This window comes from Aulostomus chinensis, chromosome 5, assembly GCF_037954235.1.
Source record: "Aulostomus chinensis isolate RoL2024-O1b breed Wild chromosome 5, RoL_Achi_v1.0, whole genome shotgun sequence".
NCBI lineage: Eukaryota > Metazoa > Chordata > Actinopteri > Syngnathiformes > Aulostomidae > Aulostomus > Aulostomus chinensis.
The window spans coordinates 6,202,504-6,223,576 of record NC_141324.1 but is presented as its reverse complement, the minus strand read 5'-3'; the positions used below and the strand labels follow the sequence as shown (position 1 = coordinate 6,223,576).

Genomic DNA, 21,073 nt, shown 5'->3' with positions numbered 1-21,073 from the left:
TTTGTTTTTTTACTAAAACTGACAATGTGAATAAATAAATTGTCCCGTATTAAGGCTTTTTCAAGCAAAAATTTTGCTCCTGATGAATAGGCTGTGACCTGCTGACCTAAATCTCAAAGAATCAGAATTGAGAATCATTTAGAACAGAAATCGAAATTGAGAATTGGAACCGGACTCTGAATCGGTAAAATCCAAATGATACCGAAACCTTAGTTGAAAGTCTGTGTTGCCCAGCAACAGCCCCAAAACATCATTGCTCTAGAGCAGGGGTCAGGAATCTATGGCTCGCGAGCCAGTTGTGGCTCTTTTGATGGCTGCATCTGGCTCGCAGACAAATCTTTAATTATGAAAAAAATGTTTCGTTGGGGTTGCTATTTTGCTGTCGAAAATAGCGGCCGATGTGCGCATGTCCAAACGGGTCCGCATAACAGCTTGTCGTGAGATCAAGAAGTAAACTTCGTTTTAATCGCGTTGTTAGCTAACCACCCCTTTGCCAAGATGGCTAAAAGAAAAAAAGACGAGGAGTATCGTACTTTTCAGCAGCAATGGACAGAGGAATTTGCCTTTGTGGAGAGAGCAGGTTCTGCAGTGTGTCTAATATGCAATGATAAAATTGCATCCATGAAACGGTCAAATATGAAGCGGCACTTCGACACACGCCATACTACATTTGCATCGAAATATCCTACAGGGGACAGCAGGAAGAAAGCATGTCAAGAGCTACTATCAAGAGTGCAAGCTAGTCAGCAGCAACTCCGTGTTTGGATGCAACAAGGTGACTGGGATGCAGCTAGCTTTGCTGGCGCTTTAGCAATTGTGAGAAACAGAAAGCCATTCACAGATGGAGAGTATGCCAAAGCATTCGTGCTTGATGTTGCCAATGAACTTTTTGACGGTTTTTCAGATAAAGACAAGATAAGATAAACGGATAAAAGACATGCCTCTGTCGGCAAGAACTGTTCACGATCATACCATCATGATGTCAAATTAAATTGAGGCAACGCAAGTGAAGGACATAAATGCAGCACCATTTTTTTCTCTTGCTTTGGATGAGTCAACAGACGTAAGCAATTTATCCCAGTTCAGCGTGATTGCAAGGTATGTCGTCGGTGACACACTACATGAGGAAAGTCTTGCTGTTTTGCCTATGAAACGGAGAGAGGGGAGGATTTATTCAAGTCCTTCACTGAGTTCGCTAAAGAAAAAAATTTACCGATGGATAAACTTGTTTTGTTGTGCACTGATGGTGCTCCGTGCATGGTGGGGAAAAACAGAGGATTCGTAGCGCTTCTTCGTTAACATGAAAAGAGACGCATCCTAAGTTTTCACTGCATCCTACATCAGGAGGCGCTTTTTGCTCAGATGTGTGGTGAGTAACTTGGTGAGGTGATGTCGCTGGTCATTCGGGTGGTCAACTTTATTGTTGCCCGAGCTTTAAATGATCGCCCGTTGAAAACACCGCTGGATGAAGTTGGGAATAATTATCCTGGTCTGCTTCTGCACAGCAACGTGTGTTGGTTATCAAGGGGGAAGGTGCTCAGCCGTTTTGCGGCTTGTCTGAGCCAAATCCGGATTTTTCTTCAAATTAAAAATGTCGAGCATCCCGAGTTAGCTGACACTGAGTGGCTCCTGAAGTTCTACTGTCTCACGGACATGACTGAACATCAAAACCAGCTCAATGTGAAAATGCAAGGCGTTGGAAATACAATCTTATCCCTGCAACAAGCAGTGTTTGCATTTGAAAACAAGCTAGAACTCTTCATCGCTGACATTGAAACAGGTCGTTTACTTCACTTTGAAAAACTGGGAGAGTTTAAAGATGTATACACAGCAAGTGACCCTGCTCAACATCTTGATCTTCAGCAGCTAGCAGGATTCACATCTAATCTCCTGAAGTCATTCAAAGCGGGCTTTGGAGAATTTGGCATTTTAACTAAACGGAGTTAAGAGTCTTGTCTTGTTATCCTTTCCTTTCATCTTTAATCTGTGTCTCCACACCAGACGTATCACAGCTGCTCACCTTCAACGTGTTGGAGGTGCCTCGCTTCAGTACTACCGTGAAACATCACTACGACAACGAACATTAGTTCCGCTATAAACAATAAACAGTTCCTTTTTTAAAGAAATTAAATTCACATGAAATAACAAAAATATATTCCTTTCATTTAAAACATAAATGATTCATATTTTAACTCCAACTAATTTATCAATATTTAAATGAACTTAAATATTATGACTGACTGCGATGGCAGCTACACTCCCACCAAATCACTTGTTGATTTCTCTACTGAACTTAATAAAAGAATTCAAATAATATGTCAAATTATGTTTATAATGTTTGGTGTTTGGTGTGAGGAAAGGTGAGTGACATAACAAGGCTGCGTTACTCAGCTTCACGGAGGGTGACTGTCTTGTGGATTGGTCTAACGAGGTAGACTGGTTTCCTGCGATGCTTTCCCTGGTCATCTAAAGCTGAGTCACTGATAAGCAATTGTAGCTTCCTCACACATCCATCTTCACTGGGGTATACTTCCGTTACCTTGGCCAGTTTCCACGTATTTCGTCGTGCAAGGTTGTCTTGTACAATTACTACATCGTTGACCTTTGCATTCGGATGTGTTTTGTGCCATTTTTGTCTCTGTTGCAGGTTTAACAGGTACTCCTTTTTGCATCTGGACCAGAACTCATTGGCCAAATGTTGCACTCTCCGCCATCTTTTGCGAAGATAAAGGTCTTCTCTCACAAACTCTCCTGGTGGTGGAAGGATTAGGGAAGACTTCATTGTCAAGATGTGGTTTGGTGTGAGAGGCTGAGGCCCAGTTGTATCATTGAGTAAATGTGCTGTTAAAGGTCTGCTATTTATTATTGCCATGACTTCATACAGGTAAGTTCTTAGAGAAGAACTGTCAAGTCTTTGGGATGACTGATCCAGAATGGATGTCAACACACTTCATATTGTCCTGATTTGCCTTTCCCAGGCTCCTCCCATATGACTGGCAGAAGGGGGGTTCATGACAAACTCACAGCCCAATTGCTTTAAACACTCTTGGTTCATCTCTGTCACGGCTTCCTGAAACTCACGTTTCGCACCAATAAAATTGGTTCCTTGGTCGGATCGAAGTTGTCGGACATTTCCACGTACAGCGATGAAGGTTCGAAGTGCATTAATAAAGGCGTCAGTTGTCATGTCATCAAGTAGTTCCATGTGCACAGCGCAAGAACACATACAAGTGAACAGCAATCCATAGCGTTTCAGCTCCCTTCGTCCTTCCTTGACATAGAATGGACCAAAAACATCCATCCCACAATAAGTAAAATGTGGAGTTGCTTCCATGCGTTCGAGGTTGATCTGACATTTTCTTTTCTTCCGTAGAGCGTCTGTATTTCCTACAGTTGACACACTTGTAAATGTAGGATGACACAGCATGATTACATCCAATTATCCAGATGCCGTTTGATCGTAATGCATTTATTGTTATGCCACGCCCTTGATGGCGCACTTGCTGGTGATAGTGCTTGATCAACAAGGTCGATATGTGGCTAGTCTTTGACAAAACTGCTGGATGCTTGATGTGAGGATGTAAGGCAGCATGCTCAAGTCGACCTCCCACACTGAGGATGCCTTGCTCATCCAAGAAAGGATCCATTCGGTGCAGCTAGCTGGTTTTATCTTTATCTTTTCGTTATGATTTCCTTCTTGGATTGAAGATTTTGGATTTCCTTTGAGAAGGTTGCCTGTTGGACAATGCCGATGATGATAAACTCTGCCTCCTTTCTCTCTTCGAGACTTGTGGCTTCATTGATTCTGGCTACCATTCCTTTAAACTCCTTGATCCACCGCACAAGCCTGGCGATGGCTTGGACTAACCTTGTCCAACTGGAGAACTTAAGTAAGCGATCAAGCAGTGAATCTTCTGTTACCAAGGTTTTGCATACAAAAGCCTTATGCACTTCTGGGTCTTCAACTGCAATTTCTCCCACCTTAACATCTCCACTGGGAATCTTGTCACACCAGAGAAAGCTTGGACCCGTAAACCAGTTGGAAGCGATAAGTTCCTTTGCCTTAAGACCCCGAGATGCGTGGTCAGCAGGATTCTCCTCAGAGGCCACGTACCTCCATTGACTTGGATCGGTACTTTCCTTGATACGCTGAATGCCACGAACACATGGAATCTTCTGGCCTCGTTGTTGACATAACCAAGTACGACTCTTGAGTCCGCCCAGAAGATTTCTTGAGCTCCTTCTAGCTCCAACTCCTTTCTGAGCAAGTCACTGGTGCGAACAGCAACGACAGCTGCTGAAAGCTCGAGTCTTAGTATTGTAGTGACCTTCGTAGGGGTCACTCTGGCCTTACCCATGACCAGTGAACAGTGGATTTCTCCTGTTGCACTAAGTGTTCTCAGGTAAGTACATTCTCCATATCCTTTGACACTCGCATCCGAGAAATGATGGAGTTCCTGTCTTTGGACTTCACCGAAGTTAGCCGGAAGGTAACATTGCTGAATCTTAACATCTGCTAGATTCTGCAGTTCCAATAACCAAGATTTCCACTGTGACTGAAGATCTTCAGATAGCGGTTCATCCCATCTGGTTTTCTCTCGGCACATCTGCTGAAGTATTTGCTTCCCGACGAGAATGAACGGCGCCACAAAGCCGAGTGGATCATAAACAGATGCCACCGTTGACAAAACACCTCTTCTAGAAAGCGGGCGTTCATTCACAACCACTCTGAAGAGGAGCTGATCTGAAGAGATGCACCACTTGGGCTCTCACAATGAGTGGCTCACTCAAGGCTAGGTCTTGATGTCACGCCTTTTCTGCACACTCTTCTCTGGGAAGTGATGCAAGTACTTCCTGACGATTGGAACCGAACTTGTGGATGCATAGCTTGCCAGCGCTGCAGAGCTGCCTGCCCTCTTTGATCAGCTGTATAGCTTCATCCTCTGATGACACACTCGTCAGGTCGTCATCCACGTAAAAGTTCCTTTCGATAAAGCGAATGCTTGCTTCACTGAAACGACCCCGTCCTTGAGCCGCAATGTGCTCAAGGCCGTAGTTTGCACAGCCTGGGGATGAGGCGAACCCAAACAGGTGCACTCTCATACGATAGACTGAGGATTCGGCTTGAAAGTTTCCGTCTTCCCACCAGAGGAATCTTAAATAGTCCGGGTCTTCCGTTCTGACATGAAACTGATGGAACATACGTTCAATGTCACACATTACTGCTACAGGACCCTTGCGAAACCGGCAGAGAACACCAATCAAATAGTTCGTCAGCTCTGGTCCAGTAAGCAGATTGTCATTCAATGATACACCTTCGAACTTTGCTGAACAATCAAACACGACCCTTATCTTCCCTGGTTTGTGCGGGTGATACACCCCATGGTGCGGGATGTACCAGGCAGGGCTGTTATTGAGATCTTCTTTTGAAACCTTCTCAGCGTCTCCGTGAGATATTATTTCCCTCATGAAGGTTATGTAGTCTTTATGGTATTGTTTGTCCTTTTCCAATCTTCTTTTCAAGCACTTCAGATGATGCTCTGCACATTTCCTGTTGTCTGGCAGATTTGGCCTGCCTTCTCTGAATGGCAAGGGCATTTCACAGTGTCTGTCTGGTTTGATCCTGATTCCTTCCTCCAGTATTGATAGGAAGCAGAGATCCTCTTGAGAGATGTGAGCATCTTCTGCACTTTTTTCATTGAAATCAAACTCAAGCGCCTTTGTCACATCTGGTGGAGTGATTACTTCCTTTACTTCTGTTCGACATATGTACCGAACTTCACTGGTGAGATTTGCAGTCGACTGCTGATAAGGTGTCACTTTTTGTACAACAATTGTGTGGCTGCTTCCAAACGCATCACCATAGTCGATGCAGGGATCCACACAACCAACGATACTCCAGCCAAGGTCCGTTCTTTGGGCGAATGCCTCATTGTCCTTGCCTGCTACAACCTCTCGAGGCAGCAGGGCTTGAGAACAGTTGTACCCTATGAGCAGGCCAACATCACATTCAATTAAAGGAGCAATCTCCTCGGTAAGGTGCTCTAGATGAGGCCATGCTCTTGCTGTCTTGGGTGTGGGGATATGACTTTGATTGATAGATATGAACTCTCTTGTATAAGTTACTGGGAGAGGGATTTTCTTTGAAGAATAAAAGCCTCTACCTTGCAACCCAGTTAGCTTCTGACTTGGAATGATTGTGCTTCTGGATGCTAGCGTTGAAAGTTTCAGTTGCACAGGCTCCTTTTGCGTATCCAGAATATCAGCCTTTTCTTGCAGCACAAAGGTGGTGTCACTTTGACTGTCCAGAAGTGCATACAAGAGGACTTCATTGTCTGGGTTATCTGTTGTGGACAACCATACTGGCATAACCGTGGAAGTATGGATGCTCTTCCCGTCTTGTACCACCCAGTGAGAAGTTGCCTCACTCAATGTTGCATGAGCTGGTTTAGAATCTGTTCTTTCCTTTGTCCTTTCTTTCTCTTTTGAGTATTTCACACTCTCTTTTCTTTCGTCGTCTCGATGTTCTTTCTTTCTGTCCTCTTTAACTCGATCGTCATGCAAGCATGTTGGATGCTTCCTTTTGCACATGTCACAAACACTCCTTCTTTCACAATTCTTTGACTGGTGTCCTGTTCTCAAACATCCAAAACACATTTTATTTGTTTGCACAAATTTGACTCTCTCTGAAAGGGGCTTGTCCATGAACCTTCGACACGTGTGGATGCTGTGGTTTGAGCTCTCACAAAACACACAACCTTTAACATCTGGGATTTCTTCAGAGCTGCTCGTCAGCACCTTTACACCAACACCTCGGGTCTTTGGTGTCTTCACCTTTTCAACGTCACTAGAATTCAGAGCATGAAAAGAGGTCACAGGGCTACAGGCTATCTTGGCTTCCCTTGCGACAAACTCAGCAAACTGACTGAAGCTGGGGAATGTATTAGCTTCTTCTTCAATCTCAGTTACTTTCCTGTTCCATCTGGCTGTTAACCAATCAGGAAGTTTGGTAAGTATCCTTTGGTTTTCACTACAGTCATTTTGGACTTGTAGACCTTTAATCTCAGACATTGCTGCTTGGCAGCCACGAAGGAAGTCTGAGAAATCTCGGATTTCAACACTGTCTTTAGGTCCTATCTTCACTATCCCACCAGAGCACTCCGCTCCCAGAATGCAGGTCTTTTAGTGATTCCCAGTATCTCTAAAAACAGACTGGGAGGTAGAGCCTTTAGTTACCGGGCTCCTCTACTATGGAACCAGCTCTCTCCATGGGTCAGAGAGGCAGACACTCTGACTACGTTTAAGTCCAGGCTTAAGACTTTCCTTTATGACAGAGCCTTCAGTTAGGACTGGTTCAGGTAGCTCTGAACCATTGATAGCTATGCTGCTATAGGCTTAGACTGCTGGGGGACACATCAGGTTACATGGAGCCCTTCCCTCCTCTCCTCTCCTCTCCCCCTCTCTCCTCCTCTCCTCCCTGCACATTTTTGAAACTGTTATTACCATTACTTGTTGCACTTTGTAGTTTGGCCTTGGTGTCTCGCAGTCTCTCTGTGTTTCCACAGATCCACCAGAGCCCCAACCGCCGCCTGCATCACCCCCCACCCCCCCCTCTTATTCCCTACTGTCACACCGGCCTGCACTCCCCTCCCATGAACCAGTCTGCCATCCAGTCCCCCATCAAGCTGGCTTGCTCTCCCTGCCTCCCCTTCCAGAAGCTTCCTTCTTCAATTGTTAACATTTCCATGTTTCCCACATTTTGCATTGTAAACTGTTTTCTTGTCTGTAACAACATCTACTGCATGTCTGTCCGTCCTGGGTGAGGGATCCCTCCTCTGTTGCTCACCCTGAGGTTTCTCAGATTTTACCGTTAAAAGGGTTTTCTATGGAGTTTTTCCTCAGTCGATGTGAGGGTCTAAGGGCAGAGGATGTTGTTATGATGCCATGTGAAGCCCTTTGAGACAAACTGTTTGTGAAAATGGGCTATACAAATAAAATTGCCTTGCCTTGCCAATTGCCGATCTTTGGCCACGAGGTTAGCTTATCTCTGAAAGCTTTCGCGATCATGAATGAGCTTCCATACCTTTCTTCCAGGACTTCCCACGCTGCCTGGTAAGCTGCAATCTTTCATTCACTGGAATGTACTTCCTGCCTATCAGGATTGAAAAGACATCTTCCAGTCCTTATACCTTAGTGCAGGGGTGTCCAAACTACGGCCCGCGGGCCAACTGAGGCCCGTGGTCCATTTTTTATTGGCCCGCAGCAAGTTTTAAAAATATAATTGAATATGGCCCTCACATAAAACTTGCGCTGGACTGTGTTGTAATTCTTAGTTTCACCACTAGGTGGAGCGCCAGTCTTCAACACAGCAGGTTTTCCTCTAAATAAAATGAATAAAAGAAAACTTTTGTGCGAGTGACCAAAATGGGGGAACCAAAAAAACGCAAGATAGCAAGTGAGTGCAGAAAATTTCAGACACGGTGGGAAAATGAATATTTCTTCATGGAAGTCAAGAAGAAATGTGTTTGTTTGATTTGCCATGAAAGCGTTGCAGTGATGAAAGACTATAATGTACGAAGACACTACGAAACCAAACATCAGACCTACACGTCCTACACCGGTGCTGAGCGGGAAGAGAAAGTTAAGCAGCTGGAAGCTAGTCTGCTCGCTCAACAGCAGTGCTTTCTCCGTGCTAACAAAATACAAGAAAGTGCCACATTAGCAAGCTACAAGATAGCTGAACTCATAGCGCGGCACGGGAAACCTTTCTCAGATGGTGACTTCATAAAGCAGTGCCTCGTCACAGTCGCAGAAACGATGTGCCCAGAAAAGATGCAAGAATTTAACAACGTGAGCATGTCCCGAAACACAGTTGTGCGGCGAATTAAAGATTTGTCAGCTAACATAGAACACAAAGTGTCACGTAAAGCTTGTGCTTTTGACTTTTACTCGATTGCATGTGATTAGAGCACCGATGCTACAGACCGCACAGCTGCTGATTTTTCTGCGAGGAGTGGATGATAACTTTCACGTTACGGAGGAGCTGCTTGATCTGAGGAGTCTAAAGGGCACAACAATGGGAAAGGACATGTTTGAAGCTGTGTCAGATGCAATTGACAAGATGGATCTTAAATGGGACAAGCTGTGCGGAGTTACAACGGATGGGGCTCCGGCTATGACAGGTGAGCGCAAAGGAGTGGCCTCACTGGTGTGCGCGAAGGTGCAGGACAGCGGAGGTGAGGCTGTTAAAATGCACTGTATCATCCACCAAGAAGCCCTCTGTGCCAAGACAGTCCAGCTTAATAATGATAATAATAATAATAATAATAATAATAATACATTTTATTTAAGGCGCCTTTCAGGACACTCAAGGTCGCCGTACAAGGTTAAAAACAGGGCAAACAGTGCAAAACATAGCAAAACAGTGCAAAGCAAACAAGCAAAATTAAAAAAGCAACAATCATTTTGGAGCAGAGCAAACTACACAGATTCATAGGCCTGTCTGAAGAGGTGGGTTTTGAGGTGTGATTTTTTTTTTTTTTAAGTTTTTGAAAGAGAAGGACAAACCTCTCCGTGAACTAAGTGACCCTCTGTGGTTGGCAGACCTGGCATTTCTAGTTGATCTCACTGGTCATCTTAACACACTGAACAAGAGCCTGCAAAGCAAAGACCAGCTTGTGCCACAGCTGTACGCGCACATGAAAGCATTCCGTGCGAAGCTCCGTCTCTTTGAGACACAACTGCGTAACTTCAATGTTGCGCACTTCCCCACGCTGTCCGAAATCAAGTGTGGTTTTCCAAACGTCAACCTTTCTGCAAAAAAGGAAAAATATGTGTCTGTGGTCACATCTCTTAATACAGAATTCAATCAGCATTTCCAAGATTTCTCTACCATTGAGAAAGAAATCAAGCTGTTCTCAACTCCCTTCCTGATGGATGCAGAAGAAGTGGAAGAGAGTCTGCAATTGGAGCTTATCGAAATGCAGTGTGATGATTCTCTGAAGAATCAGCATCAGTTGCTCTCCCTACCCGACTTCTACCAGGGCTTGGAAAAAGTCAAGTTTCCTCTGATGCGACATCTGCTCCCACTAAGTGCAACGCTGTTCCTATTAAAAGTGAGTTAAAATATCATACAGTGTCCATGTGTTCACAAGCTCAATTATTTAATAACTTCAGACAATTTAAATTGATAACATTTTCTAACAAACGTTAGTTTGTATCAACAACTTTAATAACTTATTAATAAAAACTCAATAACTGCATCAATATCTTATTTTCACCCTTTATACAGGGCTATGAAGAGGAGTCACCATCCTGACTAAGAAGCAATCTAAGGCTGCTGCAAATGAGCTGACAATCCTTTTGGAAACAAATAAAATAAGTGAAAATTCATTAATGGAAAGTTGTGATGTAGTTTTTTTTTCCTTTAAGCATATTCAGTTATCAAGCATAGACTACCTAAATTTGATGGATTTTGTTAAATTCAATACACTGACTATACACTAGAGGTGAGGCGATAAACCTCATCTCTAGTGAGTGGCCTAGCCTTTCATATATTTTTCTGCATGTGGCCCTCCATGAAAAAAGTTTGGACACCCCTGCCTTAGTGGGTCTCCACTGAAGACAGAAGGCTCTGGTACAGGCAGACGGCTTGCATTGATTGACTCTGCTATAGCACTGGCAAGTGATGTAGTGCTATGCTCTTGATGTGCATTAACAACAGGCTGCACATGCGCACCAATTTGTGTCCTATGATGCACTGGGCAGTTTGTTAGTTTAGTTGCAGGATTCTCTTGCCTGGGCTTGTTGTCATGAAGCAAATCTGATAGCTCTTGATCTGAGTCTGCTTCCCTTTGATAGACTTGCAGCCTTGCCTTTGCTGCATTCATCTTCTTGACTGTCTCTAAGAGCTCTATCTGCATGCGCTTCTCTTCTAAGGCTTTTTGCCGTGCAGCATTTTCAGCTTCTTGTAACTTAAGTCTCTGTCTGTTCTCATTTTCAAGTGCTTCAAGCTCTTGTTTTTCACGTTCTATTTCTTGTAAGATGTTGAAAGTGGCTTGAGTTGCAGCTAACTCCACTGCAGCTTCTTGTACCCTTGCAGAGGACTGACTTGAATATTTTGAGCCTAAGCTTAAACTCTTGGTAGACTTACCTCTTTGAGCGTCCGCATCAGTGCTCTGTGATGCTGCAGATAAAAACACTGAGCTTGTCTCAACCCATTATGCTTGATCTTTATTAAAGTCTTGTTCTTTATCTTCCTCTTCACTCAGATCCCATTGTAAGATCTTTCTTGTGAGAGCATCACATGTGTCTACTCGATGGCTTGTCTCTCCATCGGGTACTGTGTGTTGACGCAAGTCGTCATAGGCTTGTTTCACATCTATTGAAGCATGATGAACTTCAGTTATGTGGACTTGCAGTGTTTCATTGGGGAAGGATGCGTCACTTACCCTCTTAGCCTCCATCACAAGAGATTTCCATTTTTTGTAAGCAGTTGTGAAACTATTCAAAAGTTTTTTGGATTTGTTGTCGTGGAGCTCTTGACCCTTCTCAGTCAGGGTTCTGTTTCTCTGACTTCTTATTGGTCCTTCTTGTGCAGCAGCTTGTTTCTCAAGACCAATCTCAATCTGTAATGAATTTGAGTTTAAATTTGCTTCAACTAGATTTTCAGGCTGTTGTTTTACTTCCATAGCTTCAATATTACCATGATACACAGCCATGTTCAGAATTGTTTGAGTTAACCTTACTTGGATTTTTACTTAGTTGCCCTTTAACTGTAACTGAAATTACTGAAGCTGACTATCCTATCTTGAAGATTCCGGATGAGTATAGCTGTTAAATTGCAATAAAAATGTAAATTGTAACTAACCTAACACCTTTTAACCCTTTGTTTTTACCAAGAAATTTTACAGTGTCTTAATACTTCAAAAATTACTTTCACAATACAAATGAACTTGTTTTCACTTGCTTATGAATTGTATCCCTAATTTTTTTTAACTTTAGCAGTAGCTATCTTTAAATGTCAAGCACTACAAATGATTTACCAGTAAACGAGTATGATGAAATCAGAAATGACTTGCTTATGTACATTACCAGAAAACTTGACGCTTCAGCACTTATAGAGACCCTTATAAGCAGCTGATGAGCTGGACCTTTTCACATTCAACTTGGTTTGAATGTATTACTTGTTGTCAGCTTGATCACACGATGCTCTTGGACGCTGCTTGCTTGCTGCTTGCTGCTTGCTGGAGTTACCGGTACATGCACATGCTTATTTTCTCGGCGCTGGTGGGCGTACACATTGTCTTCCACCTCACGTCGGACAGGCCAAGTTCTTACTCTAACTCCCGTTCAGGTAAAGATGACACAAGGTGTTCTCGTTCACAGGCATTTATTCCTCACACAGGCCGAGGGACGGTAGAGGAACATCTACATGTCGTAAGAACTAAACAAAAGATAAACAAACGATTAGCGTCTGATAAAAAAGGAGCAAATTACAAACACAATGTAAAAAATAATAATACATAAACATACACATACCTCGTTGGGCCTTTCAACTAAACAGAGTTAAGAGTCTTGTCTTGTTATCCTTTCCTTTCATCTTTAATCTGTGTCTCCACACCAGACGTATCACAGCTGCTCACCTTCAGCGTGGTGAGGAGGTGCGTCGCTTCAGTACTACCGTGAAACATCACTACGACAACGAACATTCGTTGCACTATAAACAATAAACAGTTCCTTTTTTTAAAGAAATTAAATTCACATGAAATAACAAAAATATATTCCTTTCATTTAAAACATAAATGATTAATGATTTTAACCAACTTATTCATCAACATCTAAATTAACTTAAATATTATGACTGACTGCGATGGCAGCTACAGAACATTTGGAAAGACTTGCACGACAGCAAGCAGAGTTGGCGAGCCAACACAAGTGGGAAGAAATGAAAAAACTTCAACCCGCAGACCAGCTGATTTTCAAAACTTGGAACGCGCTTCCCGTCACATACCACACACTACAGCATATAAGTATTGCTGTATTGACAATGTTTGGCTCTACGTATGCATGTGAGCAGTCTTTCTCACATCTAAAGAACATTAAGACCAACCTACGATCACGTTTAACGGATGGAAGTCTCAACGCCTGCATGAAGCTTAACCTCACCACTTATCAACCAGACAACACAACCATCAGAAAAACTATGCAGCACCAGAAGTCGCATTAATGGTAAGAAATACTTATCATTGATTAGCAACAGCATAACAATGTCATTAAAAAGAATTCAGAGACTCTTTGCACTTTAAAAGTGTTAAAATGACATAAAATGCACACATTTACTTGTATTTTTAATTTTAAGCATATTGTATGGCTCTCACGGAATTACATTAAAAAATTTGTGTTGTTCATGGCTCTCTCAGCCAAAAAGGTTCCCTACCCCTGCTCTAGAGGAGATCTGCATGGCAGAATGGGCCAAAATACCAGCAACAGTGTGTAAAAACTCTGAAGAGTAAAAGAAAACATTGGACCTCTGTCATTACCAACAAAGGGTATATAACGAAGTATTGAGATGAAATTTTGTTGTTGACCAAATACTTATTTTGCACCATAATTTGCAAATAAATTCTTTAAAAAATCAGACAATGTGATTTTCTGGATTTTTTTTCTCATTTTGTCTCTCATAGTTGAGGTATACCTATGATGACATTGCAGGCCTCATCTTTTTAAGTGGGAGAACTTGAGCAATTGGTGGCTGACAAAATACTTTTTTGCCCCACTGTACGTTGACCAAGCCAGAGCATCTTCCATGCTTCTCATAAAACATAAACAAAGACAGCTTTTATCAGAATTGTAAACACACAGTCCTTCCTTTTTGATAAAGCGTGTAGTGAGGTCTGGCTTTGGCTAGCCCTTAGATATGGAAAAATTCAAAGTAACTGTATCTTAAACTGGGCCCAGAGATGTATCCATTGGCATATAAAACCTTTCCAGTGGTAGACAAAATGAGGTGTGAGCAGTTGGATTTGGGTCACTGGCTACAAGTGGTGCTGACCCATCTGAAGGAAGTGGATATGTATGTCAGTTTATTTATGGATGGCTTCTTATACATGTTATTTGCAAAAGATAAACCTAAGCTAATACATAAGTCAAATAAAAAAAAACACACAACAACAAAAACATTCATGTGACAGTGGTGGAGGCAGAGTTGGATTTGGGTGAGTTGCTTGATGTCGCTATGGTGTTGACCCATCTGAAAAGAAAGTGGAGTTAAATGTTAGTTTATTTATGGTGGGCTTCTTATACATGTTATTTGCAAAAGATGAACCAATGCTAATACATAAGTGAAATTAAAAATAATACACATGCTGTTGGACCCAAATAATCTGGGAATAAATACCACACAATTTGTACCGATTGGAAACAGAACATTAAAATAGAGTAAATAACTTCTAAAAAAAAGGTTTAAATAAAAAAAAATACCTCCATAGACATGTATAAATAACATAATCTGTACTGAAAAGATCTTACCATCACTGGAGGAGTCAGACTCAAACCTCCATGGACGTCTACGCTGCCTTGGCATAGGAGTGTTGAAATCATCCTCTGTCTCAATATTAGATTCCGTCAGTTACAGACATTACTGGTCAGCTTTGATGGATGAATCTATATGAAGAGAAAAATGTTTTTGAGACAGTAGCAGAACAAAATATTTTTATAGAGAGAACGCTTAGATTCTTCTACATAGAGCATAGCAGAAATGGCTCACCTATTGAGTACCAGACTTTTTTTTACTGGATGTTTGACCCAGCTTGGTTTTGGTTGACGGCACTTTACAACATGTGATTGCACATTGAGTGCTGTCCAATGGCAGAACTAGCCCTGTTTAAAGAAATATGACTCATTTCAGATCCTTTCTTCATTTAAAATGGAAAGCAAATGCAAACTCCATCAACACAAAACTGCATACCTCAGAAGTTTCTTCAAGCCATGAAGATGGCACCACCTCAATTGCATTGTCAGTGAATTCAACAACACTGAAGATCATCTGTAAGCAGAAAGGTATCATTAGCATGGCAAACAAAAGAAGGTATATAGTTCCCTAAATTTTACTTAGAAAACAAACACATAGAACTTTACATGTTCTGTGAAGCAGTTTTATTTGGTTTTGAGAAAACATAAGAAAAACATGACACCAAAATGGTGTGAGCACATGGTCTTAACCGTCGTTGTCATCCTCAGCTTATCCTGTTGGTCTGGGTCATGGGGGCAGCAGTCTCAGTAAGGAAGCCCAGACTGTCCTCTCCCCACCAGCTTTAGCGGGGGAATGCCGAGGTGTTCCCAGGTCAGCCGAGAGATGTAATCTCTCTAGCATGTCCTGGGTCAGCCCTGAGGCCTCCTCCCGGTCGGACACGCCTGGAGCTCTTCCCGAGGGAGGCATCCTCCCCAGATGCCCAGACCACCTCAACTGACTGCTCTCGACATGGAGGAGCAGCAGCTCTACTCTGAGTGCCTCCAGAATGACTGAGCTTCTCACACTGTCTCTTAAGGGAGAGCCCAGCCACCCTGCAGAGGAAAATCATTTTGGCCGCTTGTATTCACTATCTTGTTATATATATATATATATATATATATATATATATATATATATATATATATATATAGTATAAGAGTTTCCCCATTCATAATTGCTATTCACAGTTAAAATGTGGGCTACCACATACAGGTCATGGCATGATAGTTCGATCTTATTACATATTATTTTCTTTACTGATAAAGCCTTGTACTTCAATGTGCAGCCCAACATGCCTTACTATCAAAATAATTGCACTTAATGGCATACAATCTTCCCTCAACAATTATCGGCACCCTTGTTAACCCCTTAAGCAGTACAGTGTGGAAACAACGTTGAATGTTACTAGGCAGCCGAAGGAATATACTTACATACTAACTTTGTACTGCCAACGTCGTCATTATTGCTCAAACTTTAACAAGCAGAATTTGGGTAAGTTCTTTTCAGTCTACAGGTGCGGAATCTCCAAGTATTTCATCATGTGTCAGTATTTCCACTGCAATCGATGTTTTAGTTCAGTATTAATATTACTCAGTAATCAAAAAGATATAGGTGATTTTCCCCTGTGACCCTACATGTCAGAGCCAGTATTAATTTCTTCTACGCTACACTACTTCTCAGTCATGGTGACGTTCTGCTGAACACATAAACATCAGGCACGAGCCAATCAGTGCCTGGGTTGTTGAGCTGCAGCGCTGAAACCCCAACCAGACCCCAGTTTACAGAACGGACCATGCATCATTTGATTGACACTTGACACCAGCCTATGAGATTATTTCCTAATAGGAAGTAGATGTTCTTTTGGCCAATGAGCAGATGAAAAAAACGGTACCTAGCATGAGCGTATCCGGTTTGGTGGGCAACAACAAGGCATTTACATCCTCACGGTGCGCAAACTTAGATTGGTTGCGTAAACTTAGCTTGGTTGCGTAAAGTAGCGCTCGAGTCGTTGATGCCAGTAAACACGACAGAGCGAGATAAAAGATGGCCAGTATGTGATTTTTCGGCAGAGGAAGAGGTTGAAATGGTGCTTCAGCTGTTCGCCTCAGACACTCAAACACCCGGACGAGGAGCCTGCGGTTGACCAGGGAAACATCGAGCACTTTTTTGCAGGAGTGGACCCAGACATGGAGCTATGAGTGACTGATACAGTTGTTCCAGATGCGCGTTCATGTACAAACAATAAATAATAGGCTGTGCTATGTTTTTAATGCGATTATTTACTTCTCTTTACGTCTGCCGGCCAGTCAGCACCCTGATTTGCATTAGGAATGTGTGAATTAGGCGATGTGTAAAGGGAAAACCCACCTTTATTGAAATCAAGTTACTTTGTGAAGTTAAGAGGCATCAACAAATTAATATTTTCCCTGAAAACATGTTCCACAACCTAAAAAAAGTTTAGAATAATTTTACTTTTATTAGGGGTGCCAATAATTGTGACACATATTTTGATGAAAGTATTTCTTTTCTTTATGATACATGGGTCATTTCCCCAAGATGAATTAATTTCCCATAGAAAACAGATTTTTCATATGGTGTGTTTGTATGATTTCTCCATATTACATTTTTATTCCACTTTTTAGCCATCTTTGGGTGCTAATAAAAGTGGAGGGCATATAGCGAAACGTCAAAAGGCTACGTTTGTCCACAGTGCAAAACGTATCAGTTCTACGATAAAGGCCTAAAAATTGTGAAATGTGTACGTTTTTTTCCCTATTCATTTCTCTTGGAACGCTGGTAGGTCATGTGACTCTTTCATGCGGGCCTGCGGCCGCTCCTGTCATTTTTGGAGGAAAGTGCCTTATTCCTAGATAGTTTTGATTTAATAAAGCATTCTGATAACATTTCTAGCAAGAAATATACATTTTATTTTCATAATATTCGCTCAGTTCTTGTGTATAATCTTTGGTTTGTTCGTTATTACGATGAATCTTTCACCTCTCGGAAGAGCATCGTAACAGTGACACGTTTTCTGCTGTTGCTATGGTGGTTGCTAAGGGCGCCATTACAGACGAGCGTCATTCCAAGATAGGTTTGATTTAAAAAAGCATTTTAAGGACATTTCTGGCGAGAAATATACATTTTATTTTCATAATATTCGCTCTGTTCTTGTATATAATCTTTTATTTGTTCGTTATTACAATGAATCTTTCACCTCTCGAAAGAGAGTCGTGACAGTGTCACGTTTTCTGCAGTTGTTATGGTTAAAACCACGGAAACCTAAATGGTGTTTATGTTATTGTATTTTGTCGTTACAATTCGTTATCTGAGTTAATTATATATTTGTGTGATTGCTGACTAATAAAAATAATATAAAACATATTGCCCCAGGAATTACCATCAAAATATAAAATAGCTATGCTTGTTTGTTGTTGTTTGTGTGATTGTTGACTATAACTGTTCATAAAAATAATATGAAAGTGCGCCAGGAACTACATATATCAGCTTCCGTGGAAGTCGGCCCCATTATGTCCATGGTCGGCCCTGTAGGAAGTTTTCAAGAAGTCATCATTAATCAATCGGAAGAACCCACAGAGTCTATATTGCGCCGTTCAAAATCTGGAGAGGACACCTTCTAGTTAGTTCAAAAGAATTTATTCAGATCAACATGAAAAAATACAGAGCTCTGGAGATCGTCTTCCCCTATCCTGGAGTCAGCATACGCAGATGCATCGTCCCTGGCGTTGGGGCAAGAAGTCCAACGATCTAACTATCTTCTCCAGTCTTATGTGTTACAAGGAGGTGCTTACGTGATCGCTTCTGCGTGCAAGTGTGTATTTTTGATCTTCGTGTTATTTTGCAGAATCTTCTGTCCGACCCAGTGCCAGCACCATCTGTTCCCATCGTATACTTCTTGTTGCAACTGTGAAGATCAAAACCTCTCTTTCCCTGATTCACGACCTTGCTCTAATCTACTTCTGACTCCCACTACTTCATGCTACCGTAGAAATTCTATGGACTTTGTTCTGACTTAATTAGCTTGAGGGAGTGATGCTAGCATGAGCTACACTCCTGTTGTGACCTTTTCACCTGTGTCCAATCTTATACAATCTGGTCTGTGCTTCACTGCCTTGTGGTTCCTGCACTCTATTTTAAGCAAATATATGTATAAATTTAACTACAGTTTAAGCAAATATATATGTATGGATTAATCTACAGTTTAAGCAAATATATGTATAAATTTATCTACATTTCCCCCTGTTGAGCACTACTAAGTGCTCACTTTTTCAGCTGGATAAATTTATAGCTGATCATCCAATTGTAGGGTCTCGTCAGTGTACTCATCTACCCAGACGAGCTCAGGTCCATCCTCATCCAGGAGAGGAGCTGTGGGTTCAGTGGTGGACAGCATCTGGTATGCTGGAGGAGGCCCATTCTGCATATTAACTTTCTTCTCCACTGCTGCTGAAATCACACGCTCACACATAGATCTGATGAGTGGGATACAACAACAACCAACAATAATCAATAATGCAAATGCAACCAAGATGCCAGAGAGAACACTCTTAATCATTCCCGACCATTTGCCAAACATATTTTGTCTATACCTTTCCTGGCTCCTCTAGCCAACCACATTGACTTCTCCTCTGGTGCGGCTTTGTCTTGTAGCTCAATCAACTCAGTCACAGTCCATCTGCGTTTTAGGTCGGTCATGTTGGTCTCTGTTGTCATCATTTGGTATGTCGGGGAATATCCTGCTGCTTTCTTTGCAGCCATATATGCAGCTTGATTTCCCTTAGCCACTATAGTTTTGCTTGTATCATGTCCCATGCACTTCACTATTGCAACCGTTTCCGGGAGCATTAGTGCTTCCTCTAATTCTCTCATCATGGTCTCATGTCTGATTGGTGTGCCTGTGGAGGTGCAATAGCCTCCTCTTCTCCATTCTGGGAGTTGCACCTGTGTTGCGTTAACCGCATATGCTGAGTCCGTATATATGTTCACTCTCTGTCTCTTCCCTAATTTGCATGCCTCAGTGAGTCCCACAATTTCTGCCTTCTGTGCTGAGGGGCAATCCATCACTTGCCCTGTTGCGAGGGTTTCATAGGTTCCATCTGCAGATAGTTTGACTACCGCCCATGCTGCGGAGAGTGAACCATCATGTTTTCTAAAACAACATCCGTCAGAAAACAATGTGCATGTGGCGTCATGATTAGGTGTTGCCATCAGGTCCTCTCTCAGTTTCGAGTCTTGTATCCCTGCAAACAGGCCCCCGTGGGGCCCATGCAGGCTTTTTTTGCGGGCACTGTGGGCAAGGGCCAGCCCAGACCAAACCCTAACAGGTCCAGTGCAGGTTTGCCCACATGGAACCCAAAGGTCTTGGCTCTCTGTGGGCTACCTGAAACCAGCCCACCATACTGCTTTGCCCACAGAAAGCCCATGCTGGCCCAGTGCGGGCTTGCCCACATGGGGCCCAAAGGACTTTTGCACCTGTGGGCCCATGCTTATTTTTTGTTGGCAGCCCATGTCTTTTCCCTCACTTTTTTTGGAGGGAATTTCAGAAAAGGCGTAGAGAAAAGACATCGGCTGGGCTCCTGATTTTCTTGTAATATTCATAGATTTATTGTCATTAATTTTATTAGTTCAATAGGGTGAGTGGGTCACTGGAAATTTCCAAGACATTTCTCAGTTATATTCTCTCTAAACCATGAATTTTAACTTTTTAATTTGAACTGTTTTTCGCAGGATGTTAGCTAAGTTGGTACTGCAAGCTAGCTTTCCTTTCTCAAAACTGCTCCGTAATATGGCTCTCTATCAGTCTGCTGTCTGTGGGATATTACTCATTCAGTGGTAATCACGGTTTTTATCTGTTCTGTTGTCCCAACATTAGTTGTTCATGGCCGCGCCCTCGGGGCGGGTCCCGTACTCGGTCAATGAACGGTTTGTTCCATCATTGCTTGTTCATGGCCGCGCCCTCGAGGTGGGTCCCGTGTGGTTTCGGTCAATGAACGGTTCCGTGAGGGATTTTTTTGTGCCTGCGCTAAAGCGCCTCTTTGTCTTGTGTGTGTGTGTGTGTGTGTGTGTCTGCCTCTGTATCCGCGGATGCACACAACACAGTAGGAATGTGCGTGGATGCAGCTACTATGAATGTTGTGTTGTAGGCGCGAAGTGGCTATTGGGACGGCCCGGAAAACGTCTGATTAGCTCAAGAGGCAGCTGTATGACGTTCATGACGCCAGGCCCAGTGTGGGCCTGCTTGCTGGGATGGCTCTCGGGGCGCACTCCCCTTCTGTCATGTGATCTGCCATATTTATCCCCTCGTGGGTGTAAGTCAAATTAGGTGCCAACAGAGCTTTCTCTATTCTGGACTGTCTTGTTCCTGTCAGAGTGAATGCCTCAGAGGATACCAACCCCACAACTCCATGAGAGGTCAAGATTGTACATGGGTGTCCTGCTATGAGATGTTCGCTTTTGTGTAGGAATTTTGCTAATCCTGCTGTGTGTCTTACGCAAGGTGGTTGTTTGATTTCAACTGTGTCTAATGCTACACTCAGATACTTT

At 42.6% G+C, this 21,073-nt stretch overlaps 1 long non-coding RNA gene across 1 annotated transcript; it reads right to left on the bottom strand.

The window, feature by feature from the left end:
* Positions 1-14,164: 14,164 nt before the first annotated feature.
* Positions 14,165-16,163, bottom strand: LOC147260980 (uncharacterized). The gene is made up of 5 exons (XR_015116062.1): positions 15,943-16,163; positions 14,969-15,046; positions 14,768-14,880; positions 14,530-14,664; positions 14,165-14,251 (listed from the first exon to the last, which is right to left on the bottom strand). It is a non-coding gene; the product is annotated as an uncharacterized LOC147260980 (long non-coding RNA).
* Between the last annotated feature and the right edge of the window lie 4,910 nt (positions 16,164-21,073).